General features: G+C 43.8%; 1 pseudogene; it reads left to right on the top strand.

Moving 5' to 3' along the window:
- The first annotated feature begins 11,840 nt into the window (after positions 1-11,840).
- LOC104820195 lies at positions 11,841-15,851 on the top strand (annotated as a pseudogene).
- Positions 15,852-16,820: the final 969 nt, after the last annotated feature.

Genomic DNA, 16,820 nt, shown 5'->3' with positions numbered 1-16,820 from the left:
AAATCAAAATGGATCTAGTTTATGAGAAGTTTGCCCGTGGAAGATTCTAGAAAATCTCAAATAAAAAATCTATAGAAAATAAACATTTATTGTTAACACATTAAAAAAAAATCACAATTAAATCTTTAAAAAATCGCTCATCTAATGTAAATATAGGTCTTAAATTAGTTTTATTGACATAAAGAACTCAAAGTTTCACGTGCGGCAGATCGAACTCGGTGCGGAAGATGTGTTCGGGAATTCGGTCCAGGCCTCAGAATCTCTAGATCTAATCCGAAAAGAGAGAAAAGAAGGAAGTCTGTGGCGGCGATCTTTATTGATGATGAAAAATAAGGTACAAAGGGAGACAACGGCTCGAACAAAGTGCAGGGGGTCGCCGAAAAAAGAGAGCCGACATCGAAGAAGAGAAGAAGTAAAGGAGGTTGTGTTTTATGTTAAAACTGAGATGGATCCTCAATTCGGCCGGTCTAGGATACCTATTAAGTTGGCCTAACAACTGAAAAAGAATCCTACACAAACTCAAATCCCTAAAAATCAACCCTTTCATCTTATCTTTTCGAAAATGAAGATGAAACAAACACAAACTCTAACAACCTTAGAAGAAGGAAACCCTTGGAGAGAAAAGGAAGGTTCGAAGAACCTAAAAGATTGTGAAACGGGTCGGGATGATGATCTAGACATGGCGCGAACGTGTTCCGCGGTCGGAATACGCGAAGTCTTTGTCTCGGGCTTACCATGTTTCTCTATCGTGGTTGATAACTCCTATTTTTCTCTATATTTTTATGAGAGTTTGTCTAGGTTTTACAGGATAATCACATGCATTCATAGGCATTCTAGGCGTGTTAGGACACAAAATCCGGTTGTGCTTTAGTTTTGCAGAGTTACAGGTTCAGAGATGATTCAACTCGAAAAGGAGCATTTTTGGAGCGTTAGAAATGAAGTTCATATGGGGTATTCATGTTGCGAGATAAATAAATTTCTCTATAGAAGTCCAAATCACCCGAGAATTTTACCATTGGAAAGAGCATTTCAAGAGCTTCGCGTAGACCCAAAATAGTGCGAATCCGATACCGGAGCAGAAAGTTATGAGCGAAATCATGAAGATCAGAATTCTGTCGGGTTTGGTCCGGATCCAGATGGATCCGGTCCGGGACTCCGAGTTGAGCATGCCGATTCTAGAGTCCAGTGGGCCGATTTTGAGTTCAGAATCTGGATCTTGTCTGGATCCAGGTGGATCCAGATCTGTCGAGAGAAAAACTCTAATTCGCGATTTTCAGCATCCTAATGGAAAAAGGACTCTTGAGAGCCGCCCTAGGGTTATAAAAAAGACCTAACCACGCCCTAATACAGAGGAGAGCCTTAGAGAACACTTAGATACAGACTTTTGGAGAGCTTTTGGTAAGAGAAGAATAGAAGTTCACAGGATTTTGGGAAAAAGAAGGAAGATTCGATCGTGGAGACTACACATCTATATGAGCTTTTCTATCATTTCTTTTACCTCTTTTTCTCTTAGCTTTTTGTTTTTTTTCCATGAACTGTGAGTAGATCCGCGACTATGGGTTAGAGATTCGTTTGTGTTTTGGGTATGTTTGAACCCTAACTTGGATTTCGGTTTTGATTTGTTTCGATTCTATTGATTTGTGCTTTTATTGGATTGATGTTTGCTAACTCCTTGGTCAATTATCTTAGATTAAACTATTGCTAACCCGATCTTCAATTATCTTAGATTAAACTATATAGAGATATGAGTTTAGTTTCGGATCAAAATCAATAGGATAGATCGTATTATTCACATAGAGATATGTTTTAATCTATTTAGAATTGATGATACCGTTCTTCATGCATCTAGGGTTAACTTGAATAGATCGAGAGATTGACGAGTTACTCTGTAGTAATGAGTTGGTAGACCGAGAGGTGAATTCTCTATTCTTGTTGCTTGATGATCCCGAACACAAGTCATAATCGTATTCTCGCATGCTTAGTAAATACCCATACACGCTAATACAGTCCCGACACTCATGGTCATCTTATCTTGCGAGTTACACGTTTTTACTTGCTTTGCTATTCTCTTATATTGATTTCACATATTTCCACCATGAATCGGGTTATAAATTCTAGACTCGGTGCACACGTATCAGTGGTCGTGTTTGTTCCTCATGCCGTGAAGGAAGCATGCGTGTTAGGGGAATGTGGAATCTTCGATCTTGGTTTGCTGTAGTGGTCCAGAGTGTTGGGAAACTTGTGCTAGTCCCGCGGCTCGTCTAGGAAGGTACGGAACGCAAAAATGTGCTTCGTCCGTGAAAACTCATTGTCTTGTCGGGAAACTTCATAGTTGTCTGTGTTGTCGTTCATTGGAAACCAAAGATCCCTACATAGCAAATCCCTAACCTACAGCAAAAGAATTACTCGCTAAACATCAAGACGTCAGAGCTCATATCAATACAACAAAACATCGTAAAATAGAAGGAAAGAGGAACACTTAGTCGATTTCTCGGCTTCGTGATCTCCGTCTTCTACTCCGATCTCTTGCCTCTTGATAATCGCCCCCTTTTCTTGTGTTCTTGGTGTCTTCTCTGTGTAAAGCTTGAATTATTTTCGACCTAGAGGCTTTCCCCTCTTATTTCATTTTGGTTTGAGCAAAATTGAAAGTTTTCCCGAATTTGGGGGTCGAACCGATCGTTTCGCTAAACCCGAACTGATCTTGTCATGTTTCTGAGTAGTTTTGACGGGCTTCACGAATTCACTCATAACTTCCTGCATCGATATCGGATTTGGTTGATCTTGGTGTCTATACGTAGATATTGAGAAGAGCTTTCCAATGATATAGATAACGTAGGATTTGGACTTGTATAATGAAAGTTATTGAACTTGCAAGATCTGACGTTTTCTGAGCTTCACATTTTCTTTGGAAACACTCCAAATGTTCCCGTTTCTTCCGTGATGTTTCGTAGTCCATGTTTTCCACTCCTTTTTCTCTTTTTATGCATGAAAACCTATTTAAATACCAAATTACACGACCATCCCATATCGAAGCCAAATATGCCCTAGAATGTCTACAAATATGTAAAACCGAGTGAAATGCGCTAGACATCCTATATCAAAACATCATATAAAATACGTGTTATCAAACTCCTCCAGACTTAAACCTTTGCTCGTCCTCGAGCAAATACTCCGTGAAAAACAGTCCGAAAGGAGGGCGAGACAATGACATAACTCAAAATGATAATCGAGAGCGAAACATCTATCCGACCTAGATCCCCGTGAACAATGACCAAGTCTATCTAATATGATCTCCCTCTCTAAAAGATAGTCTTTCCTACCTATGGGATCTATACCGCTACCCAGAACCAATCTAAGGACTTCAATCATCTATCAAACATGTTTTTCGAACCTATTACGCCATCCTACCTAATCGTATCTAGTCTACGCTTTCGGCATCCATTCTTTTTATCTCTCTCTCCTTTTTTTTCATGTAACGAGACTTTATCTCTTTTTTTATTTTACTAGCATCTCGGGTTCCTAGGACGTTGAAGTTGAAGGGTTCCTAATCAATTTTTTTTTCGATTTTGTTTATTGGATAACCCGACCCACAACTTAGACCCGAACCATCAAATCGATGCACTCATGTCCTCGAACGATTTTCGTTGACGAGATAATGATAGCGGAGTGTCGAGATGCTCACTATCTTTTTCTGCTCATAAAGAAATAAGAATGCATTTGATAATAGACTTTACCGATTTCAGCAAACATGAGAAAAGTTCTTGTAGAAACTTTTCTATCTGACTAGACAACATCAGTCCCATGGGTTCCAACCAACGATTTCTATCTCACAAGCCATTCTAGACAATCCTAAAGGTTAAGCAATCAATTCAACAAAACATAACCACGGTCAACGGATCACAATGTTTTCAAGACGTTTCTACTCTCTCATACCATAAATCATCACATCAATGCTCAAAACGGTTTTATGCACGTGATCTTATATGTCCTAAATACTATATGTAAATGCATAGACCTAAAAACAAACTATATGATCCTAGAACACTCTATGTGCACATGCAACTAAAAAGTGAAAAGAAAAAAAATTAAAAAATACATGCAACACTACTCTAAATAGATATGGTTTGGCGTTAGACGAATCATCCCCCAGACTTGAACTAGACATTGTCCTCGATGTCAATTCTCATCTAGTAGAGGCAACCAATAAGATGAGTCAAGAGAGAAGTAAATTAAAAAGGGAAAAGAATACTTAGCTCGCGATGTTCGTTCACTTGCACTTAAGTCTGCCTACGTCTATCGCATAGCTAGCTTCCTTGCCTCCTCAATAGCTCCTCATTAGAACTCAACCTGGTGATGAGAGACACAAACCAATATCCGATGCAAAAAGAAAAAGAAAGGGAAGAAAAACTAACCTAAAAACTCGGGTTACCTCCCGGAAGCGCTTGTTTAAGGTCGTTAGCTTGACTCGTCTTGCTCATGAGGGAGGGGGTTCAGGGGGAATGGTTCTTGGAGGAATGATTTTTGGTGGAATGAGATTAGATGGGACAAACTCACCTGACTTGGTATGACTTCGATCGATGTGATGTAGTTCTTCATTTACCTTATCGAGCGACCGAAGATTGAGTGGTAGTAATTGGGGATTAGGATGGAAGTCCGATGGAAGAGGTGGTGGATCTCCTTGAATATCATTTTGGGAGACTGCTCGACCCGAGATGGGAATGGTCTCGGACGAGTAAACAACCAGTTCAACCTTATGTGATTTCACCTCGAATTTTCGCTTTTGTGAACATGGTTGATCAAACTGAACGTCTTCCTTGTGTTTCTTTATGCGTGAAGGGAACGGAACCGGTGGTGGTCTTGGCGGTGGAGGCATTTATTTCGATTCTGTCTCTTCGTAGTTTGTCCTTGAATACTCATCTGCGGTAAAAAATTTAGGCGTATAATCCAAATAAGCATTAGAACACTCACCTTTTTTATGACCTGTAGTGGCTCTAACTCAGATTGCTCCACGTCCTTCATCGATATGGTGTTAAGATGCTCTTTGGAGTCCATTTCTGGTCGTTTCATAAAGGTTTCTTGCCACTAGGAGGCGATTTAGCAGTTCTGTTGGACTGGAACTCGCGTAATGATTGCATATAGTTCAAGAAGGCCTTTTGTCCCTACAAAAACTGAACAAGTAAGGATTTTGTCTCAGAATCTATCTCCTGCTTAGTTGCGGTCGATGGGGGGGGCATATGCTTCCGGGAGTGATCTTTCAAAATGATAATATGTCTCATTACCCTGATCGTAGTGATAGAAGGTATAGACTGACAAGTCTGGAACTGATAGGATCCTTGATTCTGGACGTAGTTGAAATCCCACTGCGAAACATCCGAAGTGTATGCATCATCAGAGAGATCGGGATAGTCCATCCAACCCGAATCATAAGGGTTGGCATATGGGTCATTCATAAGATAACTCATATCCACGATTCTCTATTCATACTCCGGAAAAGGACGTGCCTTCACACACAAGAGAAAACAAAGGAGAAAGAAGACGAAAGAAAAAACAACAAAACAAAAAAAAAACAAAAAGAAAATAGACCCACACCAAGTAGAAATCTAATCCAATTGCCTAAATTGTCCCCGGCAACGGCGCAAAAAACTTGATGTCGCAAATCTAAGTGAATAAATTTCGGTCAAGTGATAATATCCTAGACTCAACAATTAACCGCAAGTGTACGGATCGTATGTAGTCGCTAGGGTCGAACACAGGAACAAAAGTAGACAACTGAATCAAACTCCTATCAGGAATAAATCTAAAGAATAATATGAATGATGAGAATGTGTCAAAAGCAAATAATAAAACAAACGATAAACTATCAATGGCAAAATACTGCAGGCTTCAGGATTGCTTTACATGTAAGGGTCTTTCAAAAGATGCAAACTCAGTGGTTTATCTATCCGATTCAGAGAATTCAAGCTCTAAAGTAGAGATTAACCCTCTCGAGTCTAACCACACTATCCAAGTTTTATCCTACTAATCTCTCGATTCAATAGTCTAAAACCCTGGATGCATGAACGAACGCTATCATAATCCCTAGGCAAATATTCATCTCTCAATGCAATACATGTTCTATTTATTGAGTTATTTACAGGTTAGAATCCCATATGTCTATGCGAATTAAAATTCTAAGTTCATTCAATCAAGTGGCCAACAAGATCAAACGCATTAAACCCAACTCAATAAACCGAACAGAATAAATAAAATCACAAAGTCTGGAATTAGAAACCAAAGATCCCTACATAGCAAATCCCTAACCTACAACAAAAGAATTACTCGCTAAACATCGAGACGTCAGGGTTCATATCAATACAACAAAACATCGTAAAATAGAAGGAAAGAGGAACGCTTAGTCGATTTCTCGGCTTCGTGATCTCCGTCTTCTATTCCGATCTCTTGCCTCTTGATAATCGCCCCCTTTTCTTGTGTTCTTGGTGTCTTCTCTGTGTAAAGCTTGAATTATTTTCGACCTAGAGGCTTTCCCCTCTTATTTCACTTCGGTTTGGGCAAAATTGGAAGTTTTCCCGAATCTGGGGGTCGAACTGATCGTTTCGCTAAACCTACACTGATCTTGTCGTGTTTCTGAGCAGTTTTGACGGGCTTCACGAATTCGCTCATAACTTCCTGCACCGATATCGAATTTGGGTGATGTTGATGTCTATGCGTAGATATCGAGAAGAGCTTTCCAATGAATAGAGAAAATAGGATTTGGACTTGTATAGTAAAAGTTATTGGACTTGCAAGATCCGACGTTTTCCGAGCTTCACGTTTTCTTTGGAAACACTCCAAATGTTCCCGTTTCGTCTGTGATTTTCCTTAGTCCATGTTTTCCACTCTTTTTGCTCTTTTTATGCATGAAAACTATTTAAACACCAAAGAACATAACCATCCCATATCGAAACCAAATATGCCCTAGAATGCCTACAAATGTGTAAAACCGAGTGAAAGCGCTAGACATCCTATATTAAAACATCATATAAAATACGTGTTATCACACCTTAGCTGCCTATGAGGCAGAGTTCACCTGTCTGCTGCGATAGGGTCGCATCTGGTGCCGACCGAGAAGTTGAAGATCCAAAAGTTTGTGACTGGATAAAGACCATATCTGAGGAGGCTGATTGAGATTCAGGAGTATCCTACGTTGAGTTGGTACATGACTCAACTGCAAAAGTTGGAAAGGAGAGAACAAGAGGAGCAACAAGAGGAGAAGAACTGAGACAGGAGTCCCATGAGGCGAATCACGTTCACTCGCCCCTCTTCGAGTTCCGGACAGTGCTGCAGCCCCGTGATAAGGGGAAAGCACCACCATTTCGTCCTGCGGCCCTACTGCAACCGGCATTGCCAGGACCGCGCAGATCTTGCCCACGATGCGGGCGAGATCATGTTGGACCATTCTGCACCGTTTACACTTGTTACCGTTGTGGTCAACTCGGCCACTTCGCTAACTAGTGTACCAGGGATGTAGCCGCCTCCAGCCAGCAGGGAGCCAGACCTCCACGCCCTCAACCGCCACGTAGAGGGGGCGTAGCACCACGAGTATACACGCTTGTTTCTGAGGAAGAGGTTCAGGATGACGGAACCTACTTTGCTCAGGACTGTCACCATTGATGATGTGGTTGAGGGTGACCCAGAGCAGATGGATGTTGCTACCATCACACGTATCATACACCTTCAAACAGTACTGCATGTCATGCTCTGTTTGATATGGGGGCTACACATAGCTTCCTAAGTTTGAGGATGGCATAGATTTTAGATGTGATGGATGCTGACACGGCTGAGCGATTTAGAGTGCATACTCCCTCGGGAGAGATTCTGCCAGTGACTGGTGTGTTACGCGGGATCCCTCTAGTAGTTTGTGGGAGGAATCTTCTAGCTGATCTGATCATAGAACCTATTCAGGGGTATGATCTGATTTGGGGATGGATTGGTTGTCCGTGCATCAGACACATATTGACTGTCGCCGACGAGTTATTCAGTTCACAGATACGGTAGGGAAGTTTGAGTTTTTGGGAGATAGAGCACGGAATCCTTTCCTGGTTATTTCAGCATTTCGGGCCAGTCGAATGATCAGGAAGGGGGACGAGACATTTCTCATTGTAGTGACTGCCACGAAGGAGTCCGAGATGAGGTTGGATGAGACCCCTGTGGTTCGGGAATTTCCCGACGTCTTTCCGGAGGATTTGCCTGGATTGCCACCGGAGAGAGAGGTAGACTTCTGTATTGATGTTATTCCAAGTACGGAACCAGTAACTAAGACCCCGTACCGGATGGCTCCAACGGAGATGGCGGAATTGAAGAAGCAGTTGAATGAGTTTGATGGAGAAGGGATTCATTCAGCCGAGTGTTTCGCCTTGGGGAGCACCCGTGCTGTTCGTCAAGAAGAAGGACGACAGCATGCGCTTATGTATCGACTATCGAGGACTTAACCAAGTAATCATTAAGAATCGCTATCCATTACCGAGGATTGATGAGTTACTGGATCAGTTGAGGGAGAACAGTTGTTCTCGAAGATCGATTTGCGCTCGAGATACCATCAGATCTGCGTGAAGGCCGAGGATGTGCAGAAGACGACTTTCTGTACACGGTATGGTGATAACACGATTTTCTCATCTATTTCAAAGTTCACTGTGTAGCACTTTCGCATCGGTTGTATGCATTATTAGACATTTAGGATCATTTTAGCACTGAGTTTTGCTTCTTCTGCATTCTCTGGTGATTGAACACGTAATGGACGCACTATGGATGTTAAAGGAGCATAATCGAGGACATCGGAGCATACTGGACCGGAACAAAACGATTAAGGTATTTCCAGCTCGAGTTGCACCTGAACACGGCCGTGTCGAGTTTAAACACGGCCGTGCAAAAGCAAGGAAACGAAGACATTCTTACAGACAATTGACACGGACCGTGTCGAGTCAAACACGGCCGTGTTGAACGCAACTCGCCCGTGTCCAGCCCGTGCAGAAGCGCGTAGTTTTTTATCAGACAATTGACACGGGCCGTGTTTACCCCAACACGGTCGTGTTACGTTTCGAGAAAACTTCCTATTTTGCATCCGAACTTCCGTTTTCAGAATGGAAAGAAGTCTAGTTGCCAAGCAAATAAATAGGAGACGTCTTGGGCTTCAGAAATCATCGAGAGATCACAGCAGAAGCCAGAGAACTTGAGAGAGAATCAAGACGGAGTTTCCCGGGAGCAGAGATTGAAGAATCGTCGTCGAGAGATTGCTGCGAGTCTTCTTTATCTGTTTCTATGTTTCTTTTTATTGATTTGAACTCGTTTGTTGTTATGGGTAGTGAGTAGTCGTTTCACTGTAGCTAGGGATTTAACCTTGTAGGGATTTGTTTGGTTTTTATTTTCCGAGACTATGTTATCGATACTCTTCGGTTTAATTGAATTGAGTTTATTGCTTTTGATCTTCTTGGTCAGTTGATTGATTGATTTTAGATTCTTATTTGCAACGAGAGTTGAGATTTGATTCGGAATGAATTCATTGAATGAATTGATTAAGACTATTGAGAGATAGGTTAATCGGTTTAGGAACTGTGATAGTGATCGTTAATGCGTTTGATATTTTAATCTATTAGGTTGAGAGATCGATAAGTTAAATTATTGGATAGTGGATTTAGGACTTGAGAGAGCCAAATCTGATTTTAGAACTTGAGATCCCCGTTTAGAGTTTGATATTCGTAGATTCTCCATCCTTAGAAACAATCCCTGCGCGTTAAGGTTATCTCGAAGCTACGGTGGTTTAATTATCTGATTTTACTTAGTTTATTTATTGCTTTATTTTCGGTATTCATCTATCTCATCTGCTATTTCCTGATCTAATTCTTGGTCGAGTCTTGTTCCTAGAGTTAACTATTCCCTGTGTTCGACCCTGGTACTACAGTTGATCCGTATCCTTGCGGTATTCGCTGTATCTAGGTTTTTATCACTTGAGCATTATTTCTATACCTAGATTTGCGTTATCAAGTTTTTGGTGCCGTTGCCGGGGACTAGTTTAGCGCTAGGATAGAGATTCCTTTGAATCTAGATCCTCTCTCGTTACTTTTATCCCGTTCCTGATCTATTCTAGTTCGTTGCCTAATTTTTCTGGTGTGTAGGTTTCCGGTGTATGACCAGGAGTTCTGGGTCTGATAACCTAGTCCCTTTTGATCCAGAAATCAAGAAATCCTCCAAACGCATTCAGAAGAAGATGGAGGAACGTGCTTTAGCTGTCGAGAATGACAATGACACTTATGGGGCATATCTGCAGCCCAAGTGACTCTACAGCTCTCATGCATTCGTCGGCCCGATATCGATCGCAATAAATTTGAATTCCAGTCGGCATTCATTAGTATGCTCAGCTCATCGGCATTTAGGGGTAGACCTAATGAAGATCCAATCCCCCATCTGACTCAATTCAAACTGCTATGCCAGTCTGTGAAGACGGTTCAAGGAGTCACCGATGAGTCACTTATGCTAATGGCTTTTCCATTCTCTGTAATGGACGTTGCATTAGAATGGCTCTACACATTGCCACCAGATTCCATCTTCTCTTGGGATCAGATGCAAGAGAAGTTCATGCAGCGATTCTTCCCTGCCAGCAAAACTCAGCTCGCGAAGCAACAGATCAACTCTTTTATGTAGGAACCTGATGAATCTTTGCGCGAGACTTGGGATCGTTTTCTTAGATATCAGCGCCTCTGCCCTCATCACGGTTTGGACAAGAGATACCTTATCTCCACTTTCTTGCAGGGTCTAAAGGAAAATACTCGAGTCCTCATTCGAGTTGCCTGTGGAGGAAGCCTCAATGAGAAGTCTTTTGACTTCATCGAACAACAAATCACTAAGATGGCTAACGAGTGCGCTTCTTCCCACGAATTTGTCAGAAATATTGGCTTTAAAGACAACCGTACATGTAAGGAAAGTCCATCTGAGATACATGCTTTACGTGCAGAGCTTGCCAAACTTAGAATGCAGGTAGAAAACGCCCATCAAATCACTGATCTGGACGCACCACGAGACGAGTACATGCATGAGGATGTCAGCTACGTCGCCAACAATCCCTACTCAAACACATATAATCCAGGTTGGAGGAATCACCCAAATTTCTCATACAAGAACTCCTCCAACGCTCTAAATGCACAGCACAACAATTTCGGAGGTTCATCTATCCCGGGCTCCTCTCAAGGAAATCAATCTCAACCCCGAAATGCCTACCAGCATCAGAATCCAACCCCTCAACACTACCGAGCTCCCCGTCAGCCTCAGCAAAACTTCGGCCTGCCTCCATTTCAATCACAGGTAAGTCTTGACTCTGACATCAAATCTATGCTTGCACAACTTATGCAGGGTCAAGAAGCCATTCGCACCGAGATGCGAGAACATCAGTAGAAGACCGACGCCCATCTCAAGCTAGTCGATAACCAGATAGCGCAACTTGCTGCCTCTGTCCCTTCGCGACCTCAGGGATCACTTCCTGGGAACCCGGAAGCAAACCCCCGAGAGCACTGTAACGCTGTATCCTTGCGCAGTGGCAAAGAGCTCGCTAACCCTGTCATCACATCTACGGAAAAAGGTCAGTGCTCTAACTCTGTCCCTACATCTCTTCCTAACCCCATAGTTGTTGAAAAATCGACAGAGTTCTTGGGTGATGAAGAACGCGACGTATACATTCCATCGCCGCCACGTCCGCCTCCAGTTCCTTTCCCTCAACGACTCAGGAAAACTAAAGAAGACACCCAATTTGCTCGATTTGCTGACATGGGCATAAGTTGGAAATCACTATGCCGTTCCACGAGATTATCACTCAGATGCCATCCTATGCCAAATTCCTGAAGGACATTCTCACAAAGAAGCGCGCCATCGAGAAGGAAACCATCACGCTTAATCCTGAGTGCAGCGCCATTCTTCAACACGATCTGCCACCGAAAATGTCAGATCCAGGTAGCTTCTTGATTCCCTGCAAATTGGGAAATGTTTCTATAGATCGTGCTCTTTGTGATTTAGGTGCCAGTGTAAGTCTCCTACCACTCTCCATCTACAAGAAACTCAACGTAGGAGAACTCAAACCGACTCGCATGGCTCTTCAACTAGCTGATCGTTCTATCAAATACCCTCTGGATATTCTCGAGGACGTTCCGCTGAAAATAGGCGATTACTACGTACCGGTCGATTTCGTTGTGCTTGACATGGACGAAGACGCCAAAATTCCGATTATTCTAGGGCGGCCATTCTTAAACACTGCAGATGCCATTGTCCACGTTCGTGCTGGCCGACTGACGCTCAAGATCGGCGACGAAACAGTGGAATTCACGCTCGACCAGAATTTCAAGCAACCATCTACAGTGGACTCTATATGTTACATCGACTTGATGGATGCTTTAGCCGATGAGGTACTCTTTGAATTTCGTGATTTCGATGCCCTCTCTATTGCTCTTCTTTCTGAACAGGGCTGCAGTACCTCTACGGAACCTCAAATTCACGCATACACATCATTCTTGGACAGTTTAGACGAAATGCCATGCAACACGGCCGTGTCGTCATTCGACACGGACCGTGTCGATATTCTGCTGAAAAACATCGAACGAGACACGCCCGTGTTTACCACAAGCTCAGTCTGTGTTTCATGCAACACGGCTGTGTCGTCATTCGACACGGACCGTGTCAAATGTCTGAACAATTTTGCGAAACAAGACACGCCCGTGCATCATTCTGGACCAGCCCATGCACAACTCGACACGACCGTGTTGAGTGTGAACTCGGACCGTGTCGAGTCTCGGATTCATCTCCAGTCTGTTCCTTTGTTCGAACCGTTGCCCGTCTTCGCCGCCAAATCAACCCCCATGCATCATCTACCTGACTGGGACCCTGCAATAGCTCCGAAACTTGAACTAAAACCCTTGCCCATTGGACTCAGGTATGCATTTCTCAGTCTCGATTCCACTTATCCTGTTATTGTCAATGCTTCCTTGGATGATCTACAGTTCGAGCGTCTCCTCACCATATTGCGAGAGTACCGGAAGGCTATTGGATACACTCTAGATGATATCAAAGGTCTCAACCCTTCATTATGCATGCATCGAATTCATCTGGAGGACGATTCCAAATCATCCATCGAACATCAACGCCGACTCAATCCATCGATGAAAGAAGTCGTCAAGAAAGAGGTACTAAAACTTCTGGATGCAGGTATCATTTACCCTATATCCGACAGCCCTTGGGTAAGTCCGGTTCAAGTCGTCCCAAAGAAAGGCGGTATGACGGTGATCAAAAACGACAAAAATGAGCTGATTCCGACAAGAACAGTAACAGGCTGGCGTATGTGCATTGATTACAGGAAGCTAAATGCGAACACTCGCAAAGATCACTTCCCTTTACCTTTCATTGATCAAATGTTTGAACGTCTTGCTCTTCATTCCTATTTTTGTTTTCTTGACGGCTACTCGGGATTCTTTCAAATCCCTATTCACCCCAATGATCAGGAGAAGACAACTTTCACTTGTCCTTACGGGACCTTCGCCTATCAGCGCATGTCATTTGGGCTTTGCAATGCCCCCGCTACTTTTCAAAGATGCATGATGACGATCTTCTCTGACATTATTGAAGATTCGATGGAAGTGTTCATGGACGATTTTTCTGTCCACAGACCTTTCTTCGATGTTTGTTTGACTAATCTTCGTAAAGTTTTGGATAGATGTTTGCAGGCCAATCTAGTGTTCAATTGGGAGAAGTGCCATTTCATGGTACAAGAAGGCATCGTTCTCGGACACAAAATCTCCGACAAAGGCATCGAGGTTGATAGGGCTAAAATCGAGGTGATCGAGAAATCACCGCCCCCGCACAATGTTAAGGTCATCCGTAGTTTCCTTGGTCATGCCGATTTCTATCGTCGTTTCATCAAGGATTTCTCCAAAATCACCAAACCTCTTACCGATCTCCTCTGTAAGAATGTCCCTTTCGTTTTTACTAATGATTGCCTTGCAGCTTTTGAGACGCTAAAAAAGGCGCTGATTTTCCCGCCCATCATTCAACCACCAGATTGGAATCTGCCCTTCGAAATTATGTGCGACGCCAGCGATTATGCCGTCGGTGCCGTGCTTGGACAACGACAGAATAAAGTGCTTCACGCGATCTACTATGCCAGCAGAACTTTGGATGATGCCCATGTAAACTACACTACAACTGAGAAAGAACTGCTTGCCGTTGTCTTTGCTTTCGAAAAATTCAGGTCCTACCTTGTCAGCTCCAAAGTCATAGTCTACACCGATCACGCCGCTCTGCGATATTTGCTCTTCAAGAATGACGCTAAACCACGCCTCATCCGTTGGATACTACTTCTGCAAGAGTTTGACCTTGAGATCCGAGACAAGAAAGAAGCCGAGAATGGAGTCGCTGATCATTTGTCCCGCCTTGAACTTCAAGAGCAACTTCCCATTGATAACAATCTTCGCGATGAACATGTCTTTGCCATCTCTACTCTCCCAGAGGCTCCGTGGTATGCTGATTACGTCAATTACCTGGTAAGTGAAATCCTTCACCAGATCTAAGTTACAATGCTAGGAAGAAATTTCTCCACGACGTTAAGGACTATTTCTGGGACGATCCTTTCCTCTTCAAGAGAGGTACCGACGGTCTATTCCGCCGCTGCATCCCTGAAGGTGAGATCTTCAGTGTTATTTTCCATTGTCATTCTTCTGACTACGCAGGTCACTTCGGGACGTCAAAAACCGAGACAAAAATTCTTCAGGTTGGTTTCTATTGGCCCACGCTCTTCAAAGATGTCCATAGGTTTGTCTCTTCATGTGACGTTTGCCAGCGTACGGGTAATATATCTCGTCGTCATGAAATGCCCCAACAATATATTCTTGAGGTAGAACCATTCGATGTTTGGGGCATAGATTTTATGGGGTCTTTCCCCTCTTCTTGCGGAAATGTATACATTATGGTTGCAGTTGACTATGTGACCAAATGGGTGGAAGTCCTGGCAAGTCCCACGAACGACAACAAAACCGTGGTGCGCATGCTCAAACGCACGATCTTCCCACGATTCGGTGTTCCCCGTGTCATCATCAACGATGGGGGATCGCACTTCATCAACCGCACGATCAAGGCCCTCCTGCTCAAATATAGTGTCAAACACAAGATTACAACGCCTTATCACCCTCAGACCAGTGGAATGGTGGAAGTTTCAAACCGCGAGATCAAGTCTATACTCGAGAAGACGGTATCCAAATCCCGAAAAGATTACCATACTCGAGAAGACGGTATCCAAATCCCGAAAAGATTAGGCTCTCAAACTCGATGATGCCGTCTGGGCTTATCGCACGGCATTCAAAACCCCCATCGGGATGACACCGTTCCAACTCGTCTACGGCAAGGCATGCCATCTCCCCGTAGAATTAGAGCACAAAGCTTACTGGGTCATTAAGCAATTGAACTATGACATCAAATCTGCAGCCGAGAAACGGGTTCTCTCGCTCCATCATCTTGAGGAAATACGTCTTGATGCGTATGAAAACGCTAAAATCTACAAAGAGCGGACGGAGAAATGGCACGACAAGCACATCCTCCAGCATCACTTCCAGGTAAATGATCTTGTCCTTTTGTTTAACTCACGATTGCGACTTTTTCCAGGAAAGTTGAAATCCCGGTGGTCTGGCCCATTCAAGATCAAATCTGTATCACCAAGCGGTGCCATCGAACTATGGGATCATTCCGAAAGCTCATTCAAAACTAACGCTCAACGTCTGAAGCTCTACAACCCTGCTTTTCCATCGGATGCGAGAGGAGCCATCGCCCTCTCTGATCCCGCAGAGCAATGAACCCTTGCCAGGTCCAGCTAACGACCTAAAACAAGCACTTGTCGGGAGGTAACCCGGCCCCGTATCCTTACTATATATTAGTTTCGTTTTATTATTCTCTTTCTTTTCTATTTATTCTCTCTACCCGCTCATTGCTATATCTTCTCTCGTGGTCATTTCTGACTATTTCAGGTCTCACGGATCACCGGACTATTCATCTTTCTTTTTGGCCGAAATTCAGCACGGCCCGTGTTGCCTGTAACTCAGCCATGTTAACTATTTTTCGATTTTCACAGAGAGTCTGCACAACCCGTGTTGATTTGAACACGGCCGTGTTCGTTTTTGCGAATTTTTGACAGAAATTTTGCACGGCCCGTGTTCTGACTCAACACGGCCGTGTTCGCTTTTGCAAACTTTTGACAGAGAATTTACACGGTCCGTGTTCTACTTCAACACAGCCGTGTTCGCTTTTGCAAACTTTTGACAGAGAATTTGCACGGTCCGTGTTCTACTTCAACACGGCCGTGTTCGTTTTGCGAACTTTTGACAGAGACTTTGCACGACCCGTGTTCTTCTTCAACACGACCGTGCTCGATCTGCACGGACCGTGTTGTCATATTTTTGGCCTTTTTATTCTGTTTTCGCAGGACTCGGCCGTGTCATCTCCTCGCAGCTGCCACCGCGCCCCACCACCGCCGTTCTCGCCTCGTCTTCTACCGCCATACGGCCACCAACAGCGCCGCTTCTCCCATCACCCGCGTCGCCCACCGCCTCGCTCTCCCCTTTCCACCGCCTCACTCTCCCCTCGCCGTCGCTTCACTTTCCCCTCGCCGCCGCCTCACTCTCCCCTTTCCACCGCCTCACTTTCCCTCGCCGTCGTATCCCCATCTCTTCCGCCCTCACCCCGACTATGGCTGAGCGAGGCCGGATCGAAGGCCGCCCTGAAAGAGGTCTGAAGCGTCGGTACAGCCGCACACTCCGGGACAATGA

The sequence above is a fragment of the Tarenaya hassleriana genome, unplaced genomic scaffold, assembly GCF_000463585.1.
Source record: "Tarenaya hassleriana unplaced genomic scaffold, ASM46358v1 Cleome3, whole genome shotgun sequence".
Classification (NCBI taxonomy): domain Eukaryota; kingdom Viridiplantae; phylum Streptophyta; class Magnoliopsida; order Brassicales; family Cleomaceae; genus Tarenaya; species Tarenaya hassleriana.
The sequence above is the reverse complement of the archived record's forward strand: the minus strand, read 5'-3'. Positions and strand labels throughout refer to the sequence as shown.